This window comes from Setaria viridis, chromosome 3, assembly GCF_005286985.2.
Source record: "Setaria viridis chromosome 3, Setaria_viridis_v4.0, whole genome shotgun sequence".
Lineage (NCBI taxonomy): Eukaryota > Viridiplantae > Streptophyta > Magnoliopsida > Poales > Poaceae > Setaria > Setaria viridis.
In genome coordinates, this window is record NC_048265.2 from 45,262,216 (window position 1) to 45,272,242 (window position 10,027).

Below are 10,027 nucleotides of genomic sequence, written 5' to 3' on the forward strand. Positions count from 1 at the left end.
AAATTGTCCACGTTTTTTGGACAGCCCGAGGATGTGTAGATGGGCTTAGTTTCCATGCTCTACTCCGATCCAAGACAGAGTTTCGGCAGCATCTCCCTGTTGTTCTCCGGATACACAATCTCCCTACTAGGACATGTATTTGGAGAACAGCGGGGAGGTGCTGCCGAAATTCTATCTCGGATACAAGTAGAGCATGGAAACTAACCCCATCTACACATCCTCGGGTGTGATTAGGACCTATCTTCACCTATTAGACAGTATAGGAAACTATAGATGCAATTGAATTTTATTTTACTCGCTGATATGTTAGAGGATGGATGACCGTGAGTGGATGTACACGGGCCACTCTAGTCAGAGTTCGTTGACCGATGAATGGATTGAGAAGACCGATGCTTTCTTGGAACTACCATTTGCCAAGGTTACAGGAGCGAGTCTCACTTGGTGTCCCTGCAGCATTTGCGCAAACATGTGTCGACAAACAAAGGAGGTCATGGGTAAACATCTTTGCAAGAATGGATTTACGGCACACTATACCCGGTGGATCTACCATGGTGAAGCCGATCGTGTGAGAGAGGAGGTCGTGAGACAACGCATCAAGGATTATGATGATGATGCCGGGGTAGAAGACATGTTAAATGACTATCATGAAGCACACTTCGATGAAGGATGTAGGAAGGAGGAGCCAGAGGCAACTACAAAGATGTATTACCGCATGTTGTCTACGGCACAGCAACCCCTTCACGGGCATACCAAGGTTTCTCAACTGGATGCTATTGCATGCCTAATGGCCATAAAGTCCTAGTTTAGCTGGAGTCGAGAATCCTTCGATGTTATCCTGACAGTTTTTGGGAGCCTGCTCCCAGATGGTCACATTCTGCCAAAGAGCATGTATGAGGCACAGAAACTCCTTCGTGCACTTAAGATGCCATATGAGCAGATACATGCTTGTCCGATGGGATGCATCTTATTTAGGAAAGAACATGCGGAAGTAAAGTACTGTGTGAAGTGTGAATCCTTTAGGTTCTTGGAGGTAGACTCTGGTGATGGTCAGAAGAGGCAGCTTGCAATCCCCATGAAGATCCCACGGTACCTTCCGTTCATACAGAGGATCCAACGACTTTACATGACTGAGGAATCCGCAAAACAGATGACATGGCACAAAACGGACGTCGATACAATCCTGAGAAGCTAGTACATCCATCCAATGGTGAAGCCTGGACAAGGTTTGATGTGATTCATCGTGAGAAAGCTCTAGAGGCTCATAATGTACATGTTGCACTGGCAACAGATCGGTTCAATCCTTGCGGAATGGCGTCTGCCCTGTACACCTGTTGGCCCATGTTTGTTATCCCCCCTCAATCTCCTCTCTAGCGTCCTCTTTCAACGATAGAACATATTCTTGTCGTTGATAATTCCTGAACACCCGGGGAATAATATCAGTGTGTACATGGAGCCTCTATTTAATGATTTGGTCTGTGCTTGGGAGGAAGGGGTATGTACTTACGACCGAGCTACAAAGACAAACTTCAAAATGCATGTTTGGTACCAGTACTCCCTGCATGACTTGCTGGCGTATGGGATATTCTACGGCTGGTGTGTTCACGGGAAGTTCCCATGCCTAGTATGCAAGGCAACTTTGAAGTTCAACAAGAAGGTGGTTTTGTGGGATATGGTGAGCAACATGCCTGGACTCAAAAGTCGTGGTTGTGGAACCTCCCCTATTTTGATGACCTTTTTCTTCGACATAACATTGATGTAATGCACACTGAAAAGAATGTCGCCGAGGCAATTTTTGGTACAATCATGGGCATTCCTGATAAGACAAAGGATAACGTTAAGGCTAGAGTGGATCAAGCGAGGTTATGCGATAGACCAAAGCTAGACATGGTGCCTCCCAAAGGCGGCAAGTCATGGAGAAAGTCTAAGGCCGATTTTGTCCTGATGAGGGCCCAAAGGAGGGAAGTATTAGAATGGTTCCAAATGTTAATGTTCCCTGATGGGTATGCGGTGAATCTAAAGAGGGGAGTGAACTTAGCTACTATGCGAATCAACGGGCTCAAGAGTCATGATTACCACAAATGGCTTGAGTGCCTACTTCCGGTGATGGTTCGAGGCTATGTCCCTGAGTATGTCCGGCAAATGCTAGCGGAGTTGAGCAATTTCTTCCGCCAGCTTTGTGCTAAGGAGTTATCTTGTACCGTGGTTCCATAAATGGAAAGAATGGTGCATGTCTTGCTCTGTAAGTTGGAGAAGATCTTTCCACTCGGCTTCTTCAATCCGATGCAGCATATGATTTTGCACTTCCCATATGAAGCACGAGTGGGGGGGGGCTGTGCAAGGCCGTTGGTGCTATTAAATTGAGAGATGTCAAAAGGTTCTTCGAACTAAATGTAAAAATAAATGCAAAATTGAAGCATCCATTGCAGAGGCATACATTCTGGAGGAGGTGTCAAACTTCACAACAAAATACTATGCTGACAACCTTCCTAGCGTGCATAATTTACAATGCTGGCGAAGATGAATCGAACCTTAGCATTTTCCGAGGGCAACTCGGAAGTGCAAGTGGTGCGACCCACAAGACCTTGAAACATGAAGAGTGGCGCACTATCATGCTATATGTGTTGATGAACCTAACCGAAATGGATCGTACATCCTGTAAGTTCTCAACATACTTGTTCTCAAGTAGTCACTATTTTGTGTCCACCTCCCATGTTTCTCATTGGTACAGGGAATTTCATCATCAATTCTGGTGTGAATCAAGGGAACCTACCCCGCAGGAAACTTCGACCCTTCTTAGAGATGGTATGGGAAATGGAATGCTCGATTTCATTTCTTGGTTCAAACACAAGGTACTGTCCAATTTGGCTCATACCTACTTTGACATTACAAGTTGCTCGTAGGTGCGAATAATATAACGAACTACCCTGCTTGAACTTGTAGGGCCAAACCGATGCATCAATGAGTGCCGAGTTGAGACAGGCTACCGATGGCTGTGCCTATAGGGTCAGGTCATTTACCGGTTATGACGTGAATGGATATTGCTTTCACACAACAAGCCACGAGCAACGTTAGCCCAATCGAAGAACTACAAATACCAGAGTTTTTACGCTAGGCTTTGATGGGGTCGAGTATTACGAAAGAATTGAAGAAATATACGAACTCATGTTTCATGGTTGCAAACCTCTTAATCCTATCATATTAAAATGCCATTGGTTTGATCCTGAAGTAGTGAGACGGACCCCTAATCTTGGGCTAGTCGAAATTCGACAATCATCCATCTTACTAGGAGACAATGTCTATTGTGGCTCAACAGGCCACGCAAGTTTATTATCTCTCATACCCATGTCAAATCGTCGAACGTCTTAAGGGTTGGGATGTTGTGTACAAGGTATCGCCACACGGTAAAGTACCTGTCCCAAACAATGAAGATTACAACATAGAACCCAACACATATGACGGAGAGTTCTTTCAACAAGATGGGCTCGAAGGGAGTTTTGAGATAGACTTAACCGAAGTGATCGGAATGGAAGTAGGCAATGAAAGGGTTGCTGACGAGGACGCTGGAGACAAGGTTCAGAATGTGAAGGACTTAGAATTACTTCAGCGATTACATTTAGGCAATGACAATGATGACGACGTTCCTCCTTCAGAGCACGGGCATGATTATATCAACACGCGTGATAGCGATGATGAGACTTATGATCCAGCTAATCCCAATCACGATGATTATTTCTAATACATGTATGTCCTGTACTAATTGATTTATTATTTGTCATACCATGTTATTTTCTAAGTATGTTTTCTTTATTTTGCATCTCTTTCTAAGTACGTTTTGTTTATCTATGCTAATTGGTTTACTATTTTTAATTGCAGGTGATTGAATAATGGTGGGCGGTGTGCGGAGGGTAACGTCACTTTACGCAAGATCAATCGATGCTGCTCAAGGGTCCGATGCAGCTCAGGAGTCCGGGAGGGGTCAAGGGAGGGGTGGAGGTAGGGGTCGAGGGAAGGGTGGAGGCAGGGGTCGAGGAAAGGCTCGAGCGAGGTCACCGTCGCCTGTAGCTTCGTCGTCGTCATCGTCTGAGGAGGAGGTACCTTCCATGCACACCTCTGGTGACGAGGAGGAGGTACCGATGCAGCAGGACCAGATGGAGGAGGAGGCAAGGGGTTCCGGTTCCTCTGGTTCATCAGGTGTCTGGTTGCGAGGTCCCTCGACCCTCCCGAGGCGATCGATACCTCTTGAGAGACGTCTGGTTATTTCACCCTCTGGGAAAAGGTAAGTAACTTTAGATGTTATCACTAAGTTTTCGTTTGATATGTTGAAAATTACAATAGAAACTAATAATTTATCTTAATCACTTGGGTAGGGCTTTTACGAAGGTCGTTGTAGGTGATCATGCAGGCCATCCCAACGGCATCCTTGGTCTTTTGTGCAGGATACACTTCCCTAGCCTGGTGGAGGTCGGCGGAAGGATGGAGCCGGCCTACACGTGGGAGCACTACATCACCGCCCGCAACACCCTTGATCGGGATGGCAGGGTATTCCCCAACAAGGCGGAGCGGGTCAAGGCCGAGTTATGGGTAAGTCTTCGTCGCACTACATTGCTCAATACATCGCATTCACTGGACATTCTTGAAATAATGACTGCATACATCGCATCTATATGCAGGACTTCTTCAGATGCCAAGAGGGATACGAGGCCAAGGCGGCTACTGTGGCTCACGAAGCCACCAAGAAACTCGTGAAGGACATGCACTACGAGGCGCGCGTCTAGGCCATCATCGACTACTACGCTAGCTACAGAAGGATGAGGATCACTAAAATTGAGGCAAGAACCATGAAGCTGACCTGGGATCAATACTTGCATGTAAATATAGAACATTAGTACTTATTTTTTTGATATTAATTACGCTTAATTTCATCTTCTTATATGTCATACACTTCATGATGTAGGTCCCTCCATGGTGGTGCACCCAGCATCGCCAGTGCTGGGAACACATGGTGGACAAGTGGTGCGACCCCGAGTGGGAGGAGATGCACAACGCTTGCCGGAGCCAGCGTTTGCTGATGCCAGGTGCACCACACTATCAAGGGAGCCTCAACCTCGACCAATACGCAGCTAGATGGGTATGTGAATTCATTTCTTTATTGTAACGCTCAATTCTGCATAATTTCTAATCATTTTGCTTTTTTTCGCAGTCGTCATCACATGGTGGCCAGCCTTGCTCCCAGTTCAAGGCATGGGCTTTGTCCCACAAGGGCAAGGCGACGTCCGACATCGACTACAACCCGGAGGACCTACCCTCGTTGTACAGCAATGCGACCATCTACAGCCGCCTCAGTGAATACACAACGATGGCAAAGAGGTCCATGGGCCAGAGTATGGTCCAAGCTCCTAGGATCTTGATGGAGAAGTCGTCATGAGGGTGGGAGGATGAGGCAAGAAGCATGGCCGACACTGGATTGGCGACAGCACAATCGACACGGCCAGTACTCCTACACTCTCCCAGATTCATGCAAGGAGCACGAGCTCGACCCTAGCGATAAGCCCAAGGCCGGACACTGCACGCTTCCAGGTGGAGGCACTCGAGGTAATTTCTGTTTTTCATCGTTCATTGATTTTTACGTACTTTTGCTTTGTAATGTAACATTGGGATGAAATATTGTAGGCCCAGGTGGAAGCAGAAACGAAGCAACGGCAGGAGTTGGAGGCAAGGATGGAGCAGATGATTCAGCAGAGGCTAGAGGCCGAGCGGCAGAGGATGGAGGAAGAACAACGGCTGAGGATGGAGCAAAAGTTCCAATACATGCAGGGTTTTGCATCGAGTATGGGTCAACCTTTGCCACCGCCACCGATGCTATTCCCTCCACCTCAACTACCCACAGCTACTCTTGTGAGTCACTTGACACCTTATACTGCAGATTGAATACTTTGACTTAGAAAACTTGTTTCTGTCGTAAATGTCGAAATGCCAAATGATATGTTAGCTCAAAGTGAAATATGCTATGATATGTTAGCGCAAAATGATATGTTAGCTCTAAATGTTAGCTCAAAATGATATGTTATCTCAAAATTATATGTTAGCTCTAAATGATATGTTATCTCAAAATGATATGTTAGCTCTAAATGTTAGCTCAATCTTATCTCACACATGCAATCTCTTCTCCTTTGTGCAGAATCAATCGGCGGCATCGAATAATCACCCTCGAGACCCGAATTTGTCGCAGTGGTTCCCAGGGCCTCCACAGTGACTACTTGTGACTTAGTTGTGACTTGTTACTTGCCTTTGCATTTGTGGCTTACTTGATGGTTATTGTGAATTATGCTTGTGATGCTTATTGTGAATTATGCCTGTGATGTTTGTTTGAGTGGGAGGTTATACGTGACCGAACCATAACAATAGAGATTTTATGGTCGCTTTGCCGAGTGTTACACTCAGCAAAGAAGTCAAATCTATCATTCTGGGCAAAGCTTTGCCGAGTGTTTGTCCTTGACACTCGGCAAAGCGACCATAAAATCTGTCAGATACACAGTACTTTGCCGAGTGTTTGTCCGTGACACTCGGCAAAGAGACAATGCAATCTTTCCTATCCATAGTACTTTGCCGAGTGTACTGGAGTTGACACTCGGCAAAGATTTAAATATTGCCGAGTGCTATTCGGCTTAACACTTGGTGACATTTTAAATATTACCGAGTGCTTTCTTCGTAGCACTCGGCAAAGCTAAGATTTTTGCCGAGTGTTTTCCAGTTATGACACTCGGCAAACCTTAGATTTTTGCCTAGTGTTTTTCCGTCGTGGCACTCGGTGAAGCCTCCGTTACTGTCTTCTCGCCATCCCCGTCACTTTTTTTTGCCGAGTGTCAACCTAGCACTCGGCAAAGCTTTTGCCGAGTGCCCGATAAAAAACACTCGGTAAAGAAACTTTGCCGTTAAAATCGATGCCGAGTGTCGACTGCCGAGTGTTACACTCGGCAAAGCTTTTGCCGAGTGTTTTTGGGCAAACATCCAGTTTCCCGTAGTGTCTTAAGATGAGTGGGAACGAGCTTAAATTAAACGTCTTGCGGGGTTAGGTTTAGCAAGTAAACATGTTGGGTGGAGTTAGAATAGGTTATCCCGTTGTGGGTTTGTGTAGGTTTACCCGTGATTCATCCTTGGATTGCTGCTCAATTCTCTTCGATACTACGATTGTTCTGATAGTTCAAGCACTACTTCAAGTCTTAAAAAAAGAAGCAGTGCTAATATTGCCATCAGAAACGGTGTGGTTGTGCTCCTCCAAACAACCTGCTGAGGTTCATGTCAGCCACATCTATTATAGTTTGCTCTAACTAATAATTCCTGTTAGCAATCGGATGTTGTACTCTGAATGCCTAAATGGACCGTGCAATCAGATTATTACTCCAGTGTTGTCTGTTGAGATATATCATTGCAGATTCTGCAACTTGTTTACCACCGGTGAATTCATTCTTCAATGGATACATAGCACTAGCTAGAGGCTAGAACTATTCCGATCCCTAGTGTCGTCAGAAGATTGTTGGGAGTTTGCTGGAACGTTTCAGAGACTGCAATCTTCCCTTCTAGTCCTTCGAAACTTTCTCGCGTAAGATACAATTTATATCCAAACTAATGCAATTTTTCTCAGACAGATACTGCTAGTCTGTCACCGTTCTCGAATGGTTGGAGCTTGGGGAAAAAAAATCAAATTTTCCGAAATTTTGTGTTTATCTGCGGGGCCTGATAAATTTTGTTTACCGAAATTTTATACAGTGAATCTGTCTAATGTGTTAAACTAGTGATATATTCTCATATATTTCTTTGGTATTGTAACAAAATTATGATGCAAGATGGTTTAGCGACCCTTTTTCTAGCGAAATTGTGCAAAAAAGAAAAAAATTGCTCCCAAACCAAACTTGACATTGACTATAACTAAATCGATACCGCGAATACAACGCTCTTCTTTGCAGCACCGGCGAATCATACGACGCTGACAAAAACACTGCTCACAAATTTATATCGTCATTTGAATGCTTTAAAATTCTTTGGAATTTTACTATGATTTGGATGGTTTGATTTTAACTTCATCCTTAGACTTAAAGAATCTACAAAGATCCACACCTGACAAACACATTATTTCCAATAATTATATTATCACTGGATTGCCAAAATCACAAATAATGATCTAGAGCGTCATTGCCTTTACACTGGGTCGCCGACAGGGCCGGTCTCGGAGGCCTCGAGCCTTCAACAGTCAGCACCAACCGGCAGCATGTGACAATAAAACTTTCCCTAGTGAAATTGCATATGCGGCACAAAGTTTTATTCAATATCCCTCCTCAAAAGAAGTTTTATTAAAGAGAAAATGCAACATTACAATCCGCAACAGAATAGAGCAACACAAGAGTACTTATTATCTCTGCCTAATATTTCTTCTGCCTAATATTAAAGAAAGAAAGGTTATTATCTCTACCTATTATAAATTAAAGAAACTTTTTCGTACGTCGTGGTCATTTTGAAAAAAGTCTCTTAACTTTCATGAATCAACCTCCAGTCCAAATTCTAAAGAGAGGGGGGCCTCGGGTGGAAAAATGAGGGAAGGGAGGGGAGTTAAAAGGGAAAAACTTCTCCTTTCTCCGAAACAGGGAGGCGAAGGAGGGGGATTGGGTGAGGCCGGCGACCGGAGCGGGGCGCCCCGCCACTACCCCTGCGCGTGGCCTCGGCGGCAAGGTCGGCGTCCGGAGCGTTCTCGTCCGCGGCAGCGGGGTCGGGATCACCGCCCGGTTCACGCTCTATGCCGACGCGGCCACCGAGGGCGTCGGGGCAGCGTGGTTTGACCGCTGCCTCATCTTGGCAGCTAGCTACTACAGAGGTTGCGGATTGAGGCCGACCGTCCTAAATGGTTAGGGTTTGGTGGTGCCACGCATAACTCCCCAAATGTGCATAGGAGGGAGGAAGGGAGAGGAGACCGCTCGGGGAGGTGAGGTGTGTGGGAGGGAAGGGCAGCCGGTCACCGCTAATGACGTGCGCCGCCGCCGCCGCACTGAGTGAGTTGCTGCATCGGAGAGAGGGCAGAGAGAGAATAGAGAGAGGGTGAGGGCTTGAGGGGACAAGGTTCACACACGGCTCCCCGCCCCGCCGCCTCCCCTGTGCCCCATCTATCCGCCTCCCTCCCTCCCACCTCCACCCCCGCCCCCGCCATCTCCGCCTCGGCCTCTGGTTCCTTCTCCGACATGCGCAGCCGCACACCTCCAGCGTTGCATCACCCGCAGCCGTCGCATCTCCTCCACACCAGCCACTCCCTACCCGCCTTCCTTGCCGCGGCCTCCCGCTTCGCCACCGTCTGGCCCCTCCCTGGGGCCGCACCACTCGGACTCCCTCCCAGAGTTCGCCACTGCCCCGGCCTCGCGCGCGCACCACCCTCCCGCCCGCTCCGTGGCGTGCACCAACCGACCGTCTCGGTTGGAGGCTTGAGCTGCGCCCGCACCTACCCAGGGAGTCACAGACCCGCGTCGCGCTCCGAGCACTCTCACAGGCCCACGCTGCACTCCGCGCGCTCGCTTGCTGCCGTGATGCTTCCCACGGCGGCGCTCGCCTGTGCTTGTGGGCCGCGGGTGAGGCCGGCGTCAGGACGTGGGACCTCATGAACGCCTTCCGCTTGCCGCCGGCTCGGCAGCGCTGGGGCGACAAGGCGGCCGCGCCCTTCAGGGTGTCGAGCGAGACGCCGCAAGTGCTCTGCCTCGTGGCGGACCCCGGTCGTGGGGTGGTGTGGACCGGCCACGTGGATGGCCGGGTCATGGGGTGGAGCGTGGATCCTTGACCGGACGCGGTGGAGTGCCTCGCGTGGGAGGCACACCGTGGGCCGGTCTTCGCGTTGGCGGTCTCTCCCTTCGGTAACTCTCTCCTGCCTGCCTCCATCAATTCTCTGGCGATCAGTACAGCTGTGCACCACTCAGATACAATGTAGCACTAATTATCGTGATTATTGGAGAATCGCGATTTTGGCTTTGCAACTTTAGTATTGTTTCTCCTT

General features: G+C 47.7%; 1 pseudogene; it reads left to right on the forward strand.

Moving 5' to 3' along the window:
* Nucleotides 1-281: 281 nt before the first annotated feature.
* Nucleotides 282-9,814, forward strand: LOC140222294 (uncharacterized; annotated as a pseudogene).
* The last annotated feature ends 213 nt before the right edge of the window (nucleotides 9,815-10,027 follow it).